Source organism: Carassius carassius, chromosome 16 (assembly GCF_963082965.1).
Source record: "Carassius carassius chromosome 16, fCarCar2.1, whole genome shotgun sequence".
NCBI classification, from domain to species: domain Eukaryota; kingdom Metazoa; phylum Chordata; class Actinopteri; order Cypriniformes; family Cyprinidae; genus Carassius; species Carassius carassius.
The window spans coordinates 8432558-8446465 of NC_081770.1; positions in this window are offsets into that span (position 1 = coordinate 8432558).

A 13908-nucleotide genomic window follows, 5' to 3' on the forward strand; every position below is an offset into this window, starting at 1 on the left:
AGTGTCACTTTTACTAGGTCCAATTCTACAAATTACACTACACCTACTTCATCATCAGAGATTACACTCCGTAAGGATCAATAATTGTGAATAATAATGTTATTATCATCACTAATATAAAGTATAACAACCTACACCTAGGTACAGGTTAACACATGACGGCATTTCTTCTGGGCTTTTGAGTTACAACAAATGTGTTTTAGAAACACACGGTTATAACAGCCAGAGAAAACATAAAGACAGAAATCAAGGATCAAGAGTCCAACTAAAGCAAACACTGATCTCTAACATGGTTACTTCAAATGAAACAATAAATCAACATCTAAACCTTAGTTCATTCTCAATAAGATCTTCTGTAGATGTCTGACAGAAATAAAGTCAGTCTGGTTATTAATAAGTGGAGCTGGTGATGCTGTTTGTGGGGTTGTTTAATCAGATCTTGAGAGATTTCATGTATTTTATTTCAGTTGATTTCATCTAAGGCTGTGTCTGAAGTCAGTTGTAGTAGTTCTTGTGTTTCTCTTTTCTTCAGTAATTCTGTTTGTTAACAGCAGGTGTTCATCACTAAAGCTCAATTATCACTCAGTTAATCACTTAATTACTTAATTGCAATGTATATCTTCTTTCAGTGAACTCAACTGAATTAAGTTCAGAGTACTCATAACTGTTAGTTTTTTCAACTTAAATGGTTTAAGGCAATCGGTTTCCTCAAATGGTTTGAGTTAACATAACTTAAGGATATCTGTTTACTCAAACCGTTTGAGTTAAGTTTACTTGTCGGGTTTTACAGTCAAGGCAATCGGTTTACTCAAACGATTTGAGTTAAGTTAACTTGTCGGGTTTTACAGTGTAGAGTTAAGACCAATTTACGATCAAGTAAATAAGATGTGAGGAACAAATGAGAAAGTATGTTTTGTAAATGTAAATGTCTGGAAAGTAGTATTAACTTCAGAGTTTGAAAACACAATTTCTAACAGATATTGATAATTAAATTAATTTTACAAAAACCCTCTGCTCCCAGACAGTAGAATATATAATTTTTTTTATTTTACTGTACGTTCAGATCATGCTGCAAAAAAAGTGATGGTCTTCCTCTGTATTTTTGGCTTGTTCCAGTGAAAATACATAAATATTCTTAAATAAAGATACGTTTACTGGAGATAAAAAAAAATAAAAAAATACATGAAATACAAAGTTTGTTTGAAGTGATTTTGTGATTAAAACAAGAACTAATATCTGCAATTTGGCTAAAAAGTCACCATCGTTAAAAAGGAAGTTTTGATAACTCATTAAAAATATTTTTTATTGTTTTAAGTGTAAACTCATTAAATTTAATTACATTTTTCAAGACTTCATTTTACATTTGCATCGTAAATAAGCATATATCAATTTAATTATATTTGAGTGGGAAAACAAGACAAAACACAGAGGAAGTGGTTCATTCCTTTAAAACTTTAAGGCATTAATTTGTGTAAGGGTAAATTAAGACATTTTAAGACTTTAAAACATGCAATAACTAATTTGTGTCTGGTGTTGTTAGTGCAGTGAAGAAACTGCCCTCTACAAGAACAACAAAATAGTAATATTACAAAAAAAAAGAATAATAATAATAATATTTTACAGACACAAATAAACACACACATACACACACAATATTGTACATTAAAGCATTGCAGAAATAGTCTTGTGTCTATTTGTGTAAGTTTTGGTCTGTAATGGTGCATTTCAGACGCACCATTGTCACTTGCTATATCATAAACAGGTCACATAAAGAGACTTTCAGGGACTTGTAGGATTTTTTCCACCTGTTTATCATCCAGCAGCAAGTCACTAGTCACTAGAAGATCAGAAAGAGTTTAAAGGGATAGTTCACCCAAAAATAAAATTCACCCCATGATTTACTCACCCTCAAGCCATCATAGGTGTTTATGACTTTCTTCTTTCAGAATAATACAATCAGTTATATTTAAACATGTTGAGAGCGGTGTTCCAGTGGATGACGTAGGATGCGGGCGTAGCGTAAGCTCCGGTGAGAATATGCTTGTCTTGTGAGAAAGTTTAGTTTACAGTAAAGGAAAACTAGTCTCCTCTTGGATATATATTGAAATCCTCCATCATTTATATTTACAAATCCTCGTTTTGTACTTCTAATTCATGACCGGTGTTTTGTTTTGCGCTCTCTACTGCGCTTCCACATGTGTCACTTCATACTAGCGATTATGCTACACATACATCCTACGTTATCTGCTAGAACGCCAGCCTCTCATGTACGTGCATACAATGGTTAGTGAAAGCTAGAGATTATGGTTCTTAACGGTTTGTTTCAGAAGGTCTTTATTAACCTCCAGGAGCTGTGTAGAGCTCATTTTATGATCGATGGACATACTTTTTTGGACTTCAAAATCACAACCTCAATTCACTGCCATTATAAAGCTTGGAAGAGCCAGGGCATTTATAATATAACTCAGATTATATTCGTCTGAAAGAAGAAAGTCATATGCATACTGAAGAAATGAGGTCTGAGCAACATTTCTCCGTTTTGTTAGTAACTCCCCAAAACTGATGAAAACTTAATTATTGACCACTGCACTTTTGCATGATACAATATATATATATATATATATATATATATATATATATATATATATATATATATATATATATATGTATTACAACAGTAAAACAAAAACATGACATTGTCAGACAAAGAAAAAGGGATCTTTATGAAAAGAGGATGTTATATCGACAAGAATAGCTGTTCTACTTGCACCACTATTGATGGAAATAAGTACTGAAACTTGCACTGGTATCAAGGAATGAGTCTATAAGGTTGTGAAAATGTATAGACATACATAATGCTGAAATCACATTGGTAAACTTGGTTCATTTCACCTGTTTATGCTATAGCAAGTGACAATGGTGTATCTGAGATGCACCATTACTGTCCAAACCGTTCTTGTAAAACACATTAAATTCAATGAGAACTATGCTAAAATAGACACAAGGCTATTTCTGCAATGCTTTAATGTATTCAGACCAAATTTGGTCTGTGTTAAACCAATCATGGCCTGAGGATATATGAGCAGTTTCAGCAGAGTGCCACGTTGTGTTCAATACATATAAAATTTTTGTTTGTAACTTTTCAACAGCTTGGCTATAAAATCATAAGATTGTTCTCTGTCGGTCATTGTTGTGCATTTTGTAAATTTCACTTGAGGCATGAGCTTAAATAGAAACTTAACAAGCGACATCCTGTCGCAAATTGTGCAAGTTAGGACAAATGTTCAGATTTGCACTAGAGACATGTATTTGCTTGTTGTATTATTGCATCATGTTTGGAGAGGTTTCAGTGTCTCACCTGGAGATGAAGTAGTTACCATAACTTTGAACAACTGTGTTTTACTATTATTATTTATTATTTTTTAATAGTAAAGAGAACCTAATTGAGTGTAACAGTTTAGCATAGCTCGGGCAATAGCTGCTGGTAACTCGTCTCAAAGAAGCTTTCAAACTGTCTTCAGTCGTGGCAGACCGGTGTTTTTTTTTCACATTTGAACAGTTTTGAAAAGCTTTTCAATGCAGCAGGACAAGATACCCTTCAACTACAAGTTAAACACACGTGCTCTGAATGTGTACTTTCACCAACAAGATGTTCCTCCATCCAACAGATTCAGACACATTTCTGAACAACAGACAACAGCAGCTTTCAGTCTGACTCAGAAACTGAACCTCAGTAAAACTGATAGTGTGATACGACATATAGTTTTAACATTAACTTTTTTTTATTTATTTAAAACCATTTAAAAATCACAAAACTTTCATTCGTTTTACCATGAAATGTAGTTTATCCACAGCTCACACTATTGTCTACTATTTCTGTCCAAATTTTTAAGTTAGTCAAGCAACTAACTTAAAAATTATGTTAAAAATATAGAATATTTTCACCCATTAAAAATAAAAGGATCGGATAAAAAAAAAAAGAAACATCATATCATATGCAAATACAGTGTGTAAACTAGGAGTGTCAAACTGTGTCAGGGGAGGAGTCACATCAGCTTGAGTGTTTTTAGCAGAGGTTTTATTAGATCAGACCCTGAACCACTGAAGAAAATGTTTCACATGTTTGTTTTGTTCTTTTTGTGCTGCTGGAGTCTGACTGGTAAGATATAAAAAATGTTTTTATGTTTATTTGTTGTTGTTAAGAATTCGACAATTTTCATCTGCTACACTATGTGTACCAAATAAATAATTAATATGAGAAATCTCATGGCAAATCTCGACAGTGAATGTAGATGTTGTTGTTTACGTTCTGCATGGTGGCTCAGAAATATCAAACCTTCCACTGAGTTGATTTTAATTATAAGACCATTTTTGTGTTTTGAATGTAAATTATGTTTCAAAAGAATTCCATGTTTTAAAAATTGTAAATGCAGATATCAGGAACTTCTACAAAAGTCATGTAAATGTGCTGGAGCCCTGAGAGAATGAGAGACGGTATTAAATATTTAGCACAATTAAACCATGTAACTTTACACACTGATTTTGCCCCACAGCTGATAACTTTAAAACAGATCACTGTTAATTTTTGTGTCTCTTCTGCTGTTGTGACCCACTGGGCAAAATTACGTCCAGTGGATGTCTTTTTATGTCTTTGCTGACGTTGAAAAGACGTCCACTGAGGAGACAGAATGAAAGTTTTTATGACGTCTTTTTCTTTTTACGTCTTCTGTACGTCCGATTTAGACGTTCACAGAACCTCCTTACAAGGTTAAAAACTAGTTCAAAAGTGGTCAGTGGAAATATTTCAACATCATTTAAGGTTCATTTAGACATCATTTATACTGTTTCTGGACCAAATCAACACTCTCAGGATTTAGACTCGTGTTATTTCAATGAAATTTCCAGACACTGTGTTTGTCCTAAAATCAAGAAAATAAAATAATCTTTATGAAATAATGAAATAACTGACGATTGAGCATGTGTTAAAATCAACTGCAAATCAAAGACATTAAATCTCTGAAGATCTCAGCAGAGGAGGATCAAACATCTCCAAAAACATGGAATCATTAGATTGACTTTATTTCTGTCAGGCATCTAGAGAAGCTCTTATTGAGAATTAACAGAGGTTTAAATGTTGATATTTGATTCATTTGAAGTTACCATTATGGTGGATAGTGTTTGGTTTAGTTGGGATCTTAGTCCAGCTACTTCTTTGATTAGCCTGTCTCTGACTGCAGTAACTGTGATTTTGTGAAACACTGCAGTAAAGAGAACCAAAATTAAGAAAGCTCAGGTGGTATCAGTTCTTTGTTGATGATGAAAAGGTTATCACATGTTAAGTACCTGAGGTTCGAAGTATTTTTTTAATTTTTTTCATTTATCATCCCTAAGCCTTTTAAATCTACAGTACAGAAACTAAGAGCAAAATACTTGCTTATTTTGAAGGTGGACAAAATGCATGCAATTTAAACATTTTGAGTAAAAGTGTCATGTACTCAAACACAGACATCAAGGTTTTGGCTATGCATCACAACGGTGACAATCAAAACCGCTTCATAGCACAAACGTATCCTTATTTTCCAGGCTTTATTGTTTTGATTGTCACCATTGATGTGATGCATATCCAAAATGATGCATTTTGTAAAAAAAAAATATCCATCCATCCATCCATCCATCCATCTTCTACCGCTTATCCGGGGCCGGGTCGCAGGGGCAGCAGTCTAAGCAGAGAACCCCAGACTTCCCTCTCCCTAGACACTTCCTCCAGCTCTTCTGGGGGGTCACCGAGGCGTTCCCAGGCCAGCCGGGAGACATAGTCTCTCCAGCGTGTCCTAGGTCTCCCCCGGGGTCACCTCCCAGTGGGGCGCGCCCGGAACACCTTCCCGGGAAGGCGTCCAGGAGGCATCCGGAACAGATGCCCGAGCCACCTCAGCTGACCCCTCTCGATGTGGAGGAGCAGCGGCTCTACTCTGAGCTCCTCCCGGGTGACTGAGCTTCTCACCTCTAAGGGATCGCCCAGCCACCCTGCGGAGAAAGCACATTTCGGCCGCCTGTATCTGGGATCTTGTCCTTTCGGTCATGACCCAAAGCTCATGACCATAGGTGAGAGTAGGAACGTAGATTGACCGGTAAATCGAGAGCTTCGCCTTGCGGCTCAGCACTTTCTTCACCACGACAGACCGGTACATCGACCGCATTACTGCAGAAGCTGCACTGATCCGTCTGTCAATCTCCCGTTCCATCTTTCCCTCACTCGTGAACAAGACCCCAAGATATTTAAACTCCTCCACTTGAGGCAGGAACTCTCCACCAACCTGAAGTGGGCAAGCCACCCTTTTCCGACTGAGGACCATGGCCTCGGATTTGGAGGTGCTGATTCTCATCCCAGCCGCTTCACACTCGGCCGCAAACCGTCCCAGGTCCTGGCTTGATGAGGCCAACACGACAACATCATCCGCTAAGAGCAGAGTTCAGAACCCCGTTATGAGAAGAATAAATCAAAGGACCGTGACGTCGCCCGGTATGGCGCAGCCGGGGCCCCACCCTGGAGCCAGGCCCGGGATTGGGGCTCGTATGCGAGCGCCTGGTGGCCGGGCCTCCCCCCACGGGGTCCGGCCGGGCTCAGCCCGAAGTAGCGACGTGGGGCCGCCTTCCCGTGGGCTCACCACCTACAGGAGGGACCGTAAGGGGCCGGTGCTTAGACAATCGGGTGGCAGTCGAAGGCGGGGGCCTCGACAGCCCGATCCCTGGACACGGAAACTAACTCTAGGGACGTGGAACGTCACCTCACTGGCGGGGAAGGAGCCCGAGATTGTGCGTGAGGTAGAGAGGTTCCGACTAGCAATAGTCGGGCTCACCTCTACGCACAGCTTGGGCTCTGGAACCACACTCCTCGAGAGAGGATGGACTCTTCACCACTCTGGAGTTGCCCATGGTGAGAGGCGGCGGGCTGGTGTGGGTTTGCTTATAGCCCCCCAGCTCAGCTGCCATGTGTTGGAGTTTACCCCGGTGAACGAGAGGGTCGCTTCCCTGCGCCTTCGGGTCGGGGATAGGTCTCTCACTGTCGTTTGTGCCTACGGGCCGAATGGCAGTGCAGAGTACCCAGCCTTCTTGGAGTCTCTGGGAGGGGTGCTGGAAATTGCTCCGACTGGGGACTCCGTCGTTTTACTGAGGGACTTCAACGCCCACGTGGGCAACGACAGTGACACCTGGAGGGGTGTGATTGGGAGGAACGACCCCCCTGATCTGAACACGAGCGGTGTTCAGTTATTAGACTTCTGTGCTAGTTACAGCTTGTCCATAACGAACACCATGTTCAAGCATAAGGGTGTCCATCAGTACACGTGGCACCAGAACACCCTAGGCCGTAGGTCGATGATCGACTTTGTGGTCGTTTCATCTGACCTCCGGCCGTATGTCTTGGACACTCGGGTGAAGAGAGGGGCGGAGCTGTCAACCGATCACCACCTGGTGGTGAGTTGGATCCGATGGCGGGGGAGGAAGCTGGACAGACTCGGCAGACCCAAACGTACTGTGAGGGTCTGCTGGGAACGTTTGGCCGAGTCTCCTGTCAGAGAGATCTTCAACTCCCACCTCCGGCAGAGCTTCGACCGGATCCCGAGGGAGGCTGGAGATATTGAGTCCGAGTGGACCATGTTCTCCACCTCCATTGTTGAAGCGGCCGCTTGGAGCTGTGGCCGTAAGGTTTCCGGTGCCTGTCGAGGCGGCAATCACCGAACCCGGTGGTGGACACCGGAAGTAAGGGATGCCGTCAAGCTGAAGAAGGAGTCCTATCGGGCCTGGTTGGCTTGTGGGACTCCAGAGGCAGCTGACAGGTACCGGCAGGCCAAGCGGACTACAGCCCGGGTGGTTGTGGAGGCAAAAACTCGGGCCTGGGAGGAGTTCGGTGAGGCCATGGAGAAGGACTATCGGTCAGCCTCGAAGAGATTCTGGCAAACCGTCCGGCGCCTCAGGAGAGGGAAGCAGTGCCCTACCAACGCTGTTTACAGTAGAGGTGGGGAGCTGTTGACCTCAACTGGGGATGTCGTTGGACAGTGGAAGGAATACTTCGAGGATCTCCTCAATCCCGCTGTCACGTCTTCCATTGAGGAAGCAGAGGCTGAGGGCTCAGATGTGGACTCGTCCATCACCCAAGCTGAAGTCACCGAGGTAGTCAAGAAACTCCTCGGTGGCAAGGCACCGGGGGTGGATGAGATCCGCCCTGAGTACCTCAAGTCTCTGGATGTTGTGGGGCTGTCTTGGCTGACATGCCTCTGCAGCATCGCGTGGCAGTTGGGGACGGTGCCTCTGGGATGGCAGACCGGGGTGGTGGTCCCTCTTTTTAAGAAGGGGGACCGGAGGGTGTGTTCCAACTACAGGGGGATCACACTTCTCAGCCTCCCTGGGAAAGTCTATGCCAGGGTACTGGAGAGGATAGTAGAACCTCGGATTCAGGAGGAACAGTGTGGTTTTCGTCCAGGCCGTGGAACACTGGACCAGCTCTATACCCTCTACAGGGTGCTGGAGGGTTCATGGGAGTTTGCCCAACCAGTCCACATGTGCTTTCTGGATTTGGAGAAGGCATTGGACTGTGTCCCTCGCGGCGGCCTGTGGAGGGTGCTCTGGAAGTATGGGGTCCGGGGCCCTTTGCTAAGGGCTATCCGGTCCCTGTACGACCGGAGCAGGAGCTTGGTTCGTATTGCCAGCCGTAAGTCAGACTTGTTCCCGGTGCGTGTTGGACTCCGGCAGGGCTGCCCTTTGTCGCCGGTTCTGTTCATGATTTTTATGGACAGAATTTCTAGGCGCAGCCAGGGGCCGGAGGAGTCAGGTTTGGTGACAACACGATTTCGTCTCTAAAAAAATCTTGTTTTTCTACAAGATTTCCATCCAAGAAAATAAATCAAAAACACAAAACACTAATATCTATTTTTGCTATTATTTTGTCAGTATTAACAGTAAGATGCTAACACTTGAGTGCAACGCTCTCTGCCACAATAAGAGTGTTTTATAACACACAGTTTCAACAACAAGAGACAAACTAACACAAGAAGTTTGAGGACCAAGTTCCCATCTAAACCAAACACTGATCACCACAATGGTAACTTCAAATGAATCAAATATCAACATTTAAACCTCTGTTAATTCTCAATAAGAGCTTCTCTAGATGTCTGAGAAATAAAGTCAATCTAATGAGATTTAATGTCTTTGATTTGCAGTTGATTTTACCACATGCTCAATTGTCAGTTATTTCATTATTTCATGAAGATTATTTTATTTTCTTGATTTTAGGACAAACACAGTGTCTGGAAATTTCTTTGAAATAACACGAGTCTAAATCCCGAGAGTGTTGATTTGGTCCAGAAACAGTATAAATTATGCCTAAATGAACCTTAAATGATGTTGAAAATATTTCTACTTACCACTTTTGAACTAGTTTTTAACCTTGTAAGGAGGTTCTGTGAACGTCTAAATCGGACGTACAGAAGACGTCAAAAAAAGACGTCATAAAAACTTTCATTCTGGCTCCTCAGTGGACGTCTTTTCAACGTCTGCAAAGACATAAAAAAGACGTCCACTGGATGTAACTTTGCCCAGTGGGGAATGTTCTTCAGTTTACATGCAAGTGATTAAAACTATAGATGATTTTAGGATTTGTAAACCAACAGGAATTTTAATTTAATCTGTTTGATGCAGAAACAAATGAAATCCAGTCAGTGTCAGTGATGGAGGGAGATTCTGTCACTTTAAAAACTAACGTTACTGAATTACATGGAAATGAAGACATAATATGGAAATATGGAGCTGAAAAGTCTCTCATAGTTAAGATCAGTTATGAGAAACAAATCTTTTCAACATTTGATGTTCCTGATGAGAGATTCAGAGACAGGGTGAAGCTTGATCATTATACTTTATCTCTGACCATCGCAAACATCACAACTCAACACGCTGGACTCTATGAACAACAGATAAGGGGAGCGAAACTGTCATCAAAAACATTCAGTGTTTCTGTTTATCGTGAGTAGAGGTCATTTGTTCTGCCATTAACATATTCTTGTTTTATAGTTTGAGGTGACAGATCATACAAACACTCACTCACACTCACAATAAAAATGTTTACTCTATCCATATTTCTGTTTATTCTTTCATGTTTTCAGCTCATCTGCCTGTTCCTCTAATTATGAGTAACTCTTCCCAATGTTCTTCATCGTCGTCATCATCACCATCATCATCATCTTCATCATCTTTATCACAGCAGAATTGTTCATTGTTGTGTTCAGTGGTGAATGTGGGTCATGTGACTCTCTCCTGGTACAAAGGAAACAGTTTATTGTCCTGCATCAGTGTGTCTGATCTCAGCATCAGTCTCTCTCTACCTCTGGAGGTGGAATATCAGGAGAAAAACAGATACAGCTGTGTGATCAACAATCCCATCATCAACCAGACCACACATCTGGACATCAGCAAACTCTGTCACACATGTGAAGGTACAGCAGAGCTGATATATGCGTTTATGTACTGACCTGATCTTATAATATGTTGTAGCTCAGACTCAATAATTTACATTAATGTCTCTCTTTTCCTTCTCGTCCTCCAGACTCAGATTCTCAGACAGTGTTGATCTCTGTTGTTTCTGCTGGTTCTCTGTTAATCGTTGCTGGATTTGGGATCTTCTGCATTTGCTGGAAATGTAGAAAAAGTGATCAAGAAGGCAAGTGTTTCCTACTGCTGCTGTTATAACAAATACTAAGAGTAAAACCTTACTTCACCAAATACATTAATCAACTGATAGACCACATTAATTTTATTTATGTTGGTAACACCATTTAGTTCCTATAATGTGTGGTTATTTGTTTGCAATTATCTGTAAAACCCGACAAGTAAACTTAACTCAAACCGTTTGAGTAAACAGATTGCCTTGATTTAAACCATGTAAGTTTTAAAACTTTGCATTCAAGTAATTAAGTGATTAACTGAGTGCTGATTGTGAATTAGTGATGAACAGCTGCTGTTAACAAACAGAATCACTGAAGAAAAGAGAAACACAAGAACTACTACAACTGACTTCAGACACAGTCTTAGATGAAATCAACTGAAATAAAATACATGAAATCTCTCAAGATCTGATTAAACAACCCCACAAACAGCATCACCAGCTCCACTTATTAATAACCAGACTGACTTTATTTCTGTCAGACGTCTACAGAAGATCTTATTGAGAATGAACTAAGGTTTAGATGTTGATTTATTGTTTCATTTGAAGTAACCATGTTAGAGATCAGTGTTTGCTTTAGTTGTGCTCTTGACCCTTGATTTCTGTCTTAATCTTTTCTCTGGCTGTTATAACTGTGTGTTTCTAAAACACATTTGTTGTAATTCAAAAGCCCAGAAGAAATGCCATCAGGTGTTAACCTGTACCTAGGCGTAGGTTGTTATACTTATATCATGATCAGCAGTCGACAGGAAGTTATTGTCCAAAACAATTCTTCATTCAATCATTTAACAAAAAGTTTTCAAACAATAATGACCCAATGGAGTTTACATTTCCTATATCTTTTTAAGAAATCAGTTTCATCATTCAGTAGTAGTTCTTGTGTTTCTCTTTTCTTCAGTGATTCTGTTTGTTAACAGCAGCTGTTCATCACTAATTAACAATTATCACTCAGTTAATCACTTAATTGCAATGTATATCTTCTTTCAGTGAACTCAACTGAATTAAGTTCAGAGTACTCATAACTGTTAGTTTTTCATCTTAAATGGTTTAAGGCAATCGTTTTCCTCAAACGGCTTGAGTTAACATAACTTAAGGATACCTGTTTACTCAAACCGTTTGAGTTAAGTTTACTTGTCGGGTTTTATAGTGTACAATGAAAAGCTCTTTATTCGTCTCTCACACAAAAACTGATTCTGTAATTATTGTTGTACTCTTCTAGAAGAGACTTTTTGTGTGAGTTTAAAAAATGTAATATGTAATAATGTCATATTAAAATGGTTAATGCTGTTTTTAAGCATTAAATATATTTAATCAACTGTGTTCATTAACCCTTCAACTTTGACCTAAAACATTGTTTTAATCTGTTTCTTTTGTTCACGCAGGTCAGATTTGTGAAGATGAGATCACTATTGTTATGTTTCACGATTCAACGTTGTATAAGTGAAACATAAATCAGTAAGATCATTTATTTATAATTTACTTTGTATGTGTTTCTATCATTTCAGTGAGTCAGGTGTAGATCTGTGTGTGCTTCTGTTTTTTACTCTATAATGATCAAGTAAGAACTGGAATAAATTTGTAAAAGAAAAAAAAAGGAAAGAAAGAAAGAAAGAAAAAGCACAGCATATTATAATATGTAAGTTGTGGTGGTCAGAGATCCAGTCTGATTGCTGCAGTCTGTAAATGTAACCCATGAAAAGAAACAGAAGAGGAACATCATTGATTCACACATTCACTCATCAGACAAACAAACATAAATTATCTTATATAACTTAATTTACAACATACACACTCACATCCTGATTCATACACAACATACAGTCGTGGGCAAAAGTTTTGAGAATTACATAAATATTGGAAATAGGAAAAGTTGCTGCTTAAGTTTTTATAATAGCAATTTGCATTTACTCTAGAATGTTATGAAGAGTGATCAGATGAATTGCATAGTCCTTCTTTGCCATGAAAATTAACTTGATCCCCAAAAAAACCTTTCCACTGCATTTCATTGCTGTCATTAAAGGACCTGCTGAGATCATTTCAGTAATCGTCTTGTTAACTCAGGGGAGAATGTTGACGAGCACAAGGCTTGAGATCATTATGTCAGGCTGATTGGGTTAGAATGGCAGACTTGACATGTTAAAAGGAGGGTGATGCTTGAAATCATTGTTCTTCCATTGTTAACCATGGTGACCTGCAAAGAAACACGTGCAGCCATCATTGCATTGCATAAAAATGGCTTCACAGGCAAGGATATTGTGGCTACTAAGATTGCACCTAAATCAACAATGTATAGGATCATCAAGAACTTCAAGGAAAGAGGTTCAATTCTTGTAAAGAAGGCTTCAGGGCGTCCAAGAAAGTCCAGCAAGCGCCAGGATCGTCTCCTAAAGAGGATTCAGCTGCGGGATCGGAGTGCCACCAGTGCAGAGCTTGCTCAGGAATGGCAGCAGGCAGGTGTGAGCACATCTGCACGCACAGTGAGGCCAAGACTTTTGGAAGATGGCCTGGTGTCAAGAAGGGCAGCAAAGAAGCCACTTCTCTCCAAAAAAAACATCAGGGACAGATTGATCTTCTGCAGAAAGTATAGTGAATGGACTGCTGTGGACAGGGGCAAAGTCATATTCTCCGATGAAGCCCCTTTCCGATTGTTTGGGGCATCTGGAAAAAGGCTTGTCCGGAGAAGAAAAGGAGAGCGCTACCATCAGTCCTGTGTCATGCCAACAGTAAAGCATCCTGACACCATTCATGTGTGGGGTTGCTTCTCATCCAAGGGAGTGGGCTCACTCACAATTCTGCCCAAAAACACAGCCATGAATAAAGAATGGTACCAAAACACCCTCCAACAGCAACTTCTTCCAACAATCCAACAACAGTTTGGTGAAGAACAATGCATTTTCCAGCACGATGGAGCACCGTCCCATAAGGCAAAAGTGATAACTAAGTGGCTCGGGGGCCAGAATGTTGAAATTTTGGGTCCATGGCCTGGAAACTCCCCAGATCTTAATCCCATTGAGAACTTGTGGTCAATCCTCAAGAGGCGGGTGGACAAACAAAAACCCACTAATTCTGACAAACTCCAAGAAATGATTATGAAAGAATGGGTTGCTATCAGTCAGGATTTGGCCCAGAAGTTGATTGAGAGCATGCCCAGTCAAATTGCAGAGGTCCTGAAAAAGAAGGGGCAACACTTCAAATAC